The sequence below is a fragment of the Corvus brachyrhynchos genome, unplaced genomic scaffold (genome assembly GCF_000691975.1).
Source record: "Corvus brachyrhynchos isolate BGI_N302 unplaced genomic scaffold, ASM69197v1 scaffold167, whole genome shotgun sequence".
Classification (NCBI taxonomy): domain Eukaryota; kingdom Metazoa; phylum Chordata; class Aves; order Passeriformes; family Corvidae; genus Corvus; species Corvus brachyrhynchos.
In genome coordinates, this window is record NW_008239547.1 from 4,963,705 (window position 1) to 4,967,906 (window position 4,202).

General features: G+C 41.0%; 1 long non-coding RNA gene across 1 annotated transcript; it reads left to right on the forward strand.

Annotated features, from left to right (window-relative positions):
- Positions 1 to 2,649: 2,649 nt before the first annotated feature.
- On the forward strand, positions 2,650 to 3,732 carry LOC108448474. Its single transcript, XR_001864364.1, has 2 exons — positions 2,650 to 2,788; positions 3,219 to 3,732. It is a non-coding gene; the product is annotated as an uncharacterized LOC108448474 (long non-coding RNA).
- The last annotated feature ends 470 nt before the right edge of the window (positions 3,733 to 4,202 follow it).

A 4,202-nucleotide genomic window follows, 5' to 3' on the forward strand; every position in this document is an offset into this window, starting at 1 on the left:
TAGAGAAAAAAATTACAGAGAAAAAGGAAAAGGCAAGAGAACAGAAAGCTAAAGAAATGGGAGCTGAATAAAAGAGAGAGAGAGAGAAGCAGGAACATTTTAGATGGATCATCCACTCGCAATTAATCAAAGATTTCTAAAAAGTTCAAGCCCAGACTCTGCAGCCTTATCTTGGCTACGAAATCTCAATGTGATCTACAAAACAGCCCACTTACAAGTAACTGCATTCACCTCTTGGCTGACTCATCCTCAGACATTTGCCTTTCTCCTTTATTTATGTTTCAGCTGCTGTAAAATCTCTAATGCTTCTTCAAGCCCACCTTTGTGGAACACATGGATCACTGCTGTTTCTACTCCATGGCCACTCACAGACCTGCTGCACCAGCCCCAAAAGCAGCAAAATCTCCACCTGTGAGTTTTTAGAATTTTATTGGTAACAGGACAGTGAATATATTTTCTCTCTCATCTTACCTCCAGCAACCGGAGAGTGATAACCTTGTCAGGCTCAGTTATATCCATTTACATTTATTTTATCTAGAAATAGATGTTCCTTTGATATTACGCAAGCAAAGATTAGAACAAAGCACATCATTACAAATATTGTGGGGCATTTTTGATGACTGTGCACAATACATTTTAATCAATTGTATAAACTTCCTACAGTCATTCCCTGTGATCTGCAGACTCTGTGAGTGCTGCCAGCCACTACAACACTTGCTTTCCACAAGCTGCCTGCCCTGGTGCAGTTAGCAGGCACACACTGCCTATGACTTCCAGTATTAATTCAATTTCAAAAAGTGCAAGGCCTCCTGATTCTTCCACTGAGAGTTTACATTATTATTTTGCATAAAATACCAGTGCCTTGAAAAAAAAAATCAATAGATAAGGTGGCACCACCAACATTTTTTTTTTTCCCAGAAAAAGTCAGGAAGGGGGAGTGAGGTACTAGAAATAAGCAGAAACTTAAAAGTAGAAGGTGTGAGATCAAGAATTTTAACTAACAAGAACAAAATGGAAACAACAGAGAAGCGAGATAAGCATGAACTTGCTGGCTGATCACAGGATTAGTGCAGCCGAGACAGGATTGTCCTGATAAATTACAAACATGATTATAGGATGCAAAACATGATCATAGGATACAGAAAAGCATTGGCAGCACATAGGAAGAATTCAGGCCCTTGTCCAAGGCATTGGACACCTCTCCTGACATCTTTTGTATAACTGGGATGCTCACATTCAGAAAAGCCAAAGTCAAATTGGGATAGGTGCAGAGTAAGGCTATGAGGTTAAGCAGTTTATTTTATGAGTAAACTACCTTATGAGACTACAAAAACCCGTGGCCAAATAAAGCCAGAGAGGAGACATGATTGCTGTCTTTAAATCTCTCCTATTCATGTTATTGATGCTAAGCAAAAAAAAGGGGCACAGATCTAGAAATACCATAGCAATGAAACATATTTGCAGAACTGAATAGGTTTGAAAACCCATGACGACTTTTCTAAACAACACTTGAGAGCTATGCAGGCACACCAGCCTTCCCTAGGCTCAGCCAGAGATCTCAGACTGGCCCAGTTAGCATAGAGATGGAGTGAGTCTTAAGAAGAGTTGGCAGATTACTGGTATCTGCTGTGCTTGAACTACCTACCTTGAACTACCCTGCCTATTCCTACCCCTTGGTCAGCTTCACAAAGAGTCTGAAGCCATGCAGACACTTATATACCCTGCAAAGGCTCCCCATTTACTGCTGAGTCCCTCTCCCAGAGGGAAGCAGGTTTCTCTTTAACAGCTTGGGAAAAGACTATTTATCCTACCTTTCATCATCAGTCTACAAGGTGGAAGTAAAGGTTGCCTAAAATATAAACACCCCAAGGCTTAGCCCCTCAGGGAACAGGGCTCAGATAGAGCCTCCCCTGCTGCTCTTGCCAAGGATAGCTGCTCTGCCATCCCTTCTGAGAACAAGTGAGCCGCTAAAGGTCACGTTTCTCTTGAGGTACAGGGAGTTCCTGTGCAGGTTGTGCCCTAGGCATAACCACGGCACAGCCTCCTCTGTCCTCGCCCGCTCTCTTCTCCCTGCAGTGAGGCCAGGCCTAATTGGGTTCCTATTTTTGCCCTCGCTACAGAACGCCTGAAAAGGAAGAAAATTTTCTTCACAGTGAAAAGAGTTTTGAAAAAGAAGAAATGCACCCTGAGCTGACTGAGCTCAGTGGCTCTTGTAGTGCACTCCCTATATGTGTTCAGACACTTGCTGTAGATGCTCCAAGTCTTTCCCCAGTATAGTTTCCTCGCCAATGCTTTGTGTAGATATTTGTCCTCTGCTTGAGATCACAACTGTGAAATGCTTCAAGTGGCAAGTGTGCTGTCCCATCTCTGGCTGCAGTGACAGAGGGGACAGCTACATAAGCGATGGAGGCAGGAGGCTGGCACATCATCCTGAGAGTGCAGTTTGAAGTAGTGAAGAAAATGGAGTCTGATTAATACATCAGCAGTGCAAAAAATGGACAGTGATTATCCTTTGTTTTTCCATTTGTGCCTTCGCAGTGTGGATTGATCACAGTGCTCTGAACTCAGCAAATTTTCTCCCTGCAAGCAGTGGAAAACATTGATGCTTTATTTACAAAGAATTTCTGGAAAGCCTGTTGCACACACATATCAACAACTACTTGCTTGGATGGCTTCAATTTAATAGGGTTTTGGAAAGCACATGGAGAATATTTCTGTTGTAGCGCATTTGACTTAGAAGTGAGCCAGGCGTGAAGGAGCGAGTTCGGAGGAGTTACAATGTGTCCAGGTAAAGTGGGCTGGTGTTGGGATGTGTATTTGTGCCTTTTTGCAATCTCTGGCTGGATTGTACTTTGCTGAAGAATTCAGCCTGTATGTCGACAAGGCTCTGTGTAGAACCTACATTTGCTAAAATGTTTTGCTCAAGGCCTTGAGTTTTATAACGTTTTTTTATGATGTTTGCTCTTTGGAGCAATACCTACAATATGTTCATTCTCTTTTTACTCCAAGCTCCAGCAATCACCCTGAAATGGAATTACATAACATAGCACATCTGGCCTGGAAAAGGGCAGTTCAAATATTCTATATTTGGGTTGTGATCATTATTTTAATGTAGGTCTAGTGAGGGGATTTGAAGATAGATAATGACTCTAAAATTTGAAAAATTTTACCTTGTCCTTTTATGGTATTTGTTTTAACTGACCTTTCTTTATTTCCAGATTGTGGGAAAAGCCCTTCAGAGTTGACACACAGGAGAAATATGGAGTACAAGCAAGGTGTGTCTAGAGTCTGCAGGGACCCAACACACCCTGCACTAACAGTTAAATGAGTGGGAGTTGCATCCCTCAAACACCACAGCATTTTGGCTACATTTGAATTTCTGATTATTCACTCCCTTACAAATAGTTTCTAACTTCACAGTGTGCAGTAGCAAGTCTGAACACACAAAAATCAGGTCACTGTTATTCAGACATCTTTTATTTCAAAATACCTCAGTACCTGATGCAATTCACTTTAAATAGTACATCCTCAAATCATTGTTTTAGAAGCTTCCTTAAAATTTGTTAAGGGGCTTTTCTGCTTCCCTGTTGAAATTTACAGTGGTCTGTTCAGCAAGGAAGAAACTAATCATGGTCCCAAATCTAAAAAGTCTCTACACAGACAGCCAAAATTAAGTAAAATATACACGTTAAGTCTTTGCAGGAACTGGATTCAGAAAACCATAAAAGAGAAGTTATAAAATCTGACTACGCCATCCAAAGCACAGAGCAAACAGAAAAAGTCAGACCATTTAGTAACTTATCTCAGTTTAATCGAGTTGCAAGCACACGAAGTACTCATTTCTCAGCCAGAACTGTGATTTTCAGATGGGAGGCATACCTTCAGGATTATTCCAAACAGGTCTCACATGTTATTTGAAAGTACATATCCATTATTTATAGCTGAAGTATTTCTCTTGTTTCACTTACAATGAAATTCACATTTGAACATTTTATTGGCTTAAAAAGCATTATTCAGCCTGGTTAAAGACCTTACTTTCACAATGCAAACTGAAAAATACAGCACGCTCATGACAGAGCAGGCAAATAAATATGAAGGACAAATGCATGGATGCTAATGTGAAAGACAACAGATCTTACCCACGTTGGGAAACAAGGGGGAACTGAAAGAGAAAAGACTGGGAAGTAAGAAGAAGAGGAAAG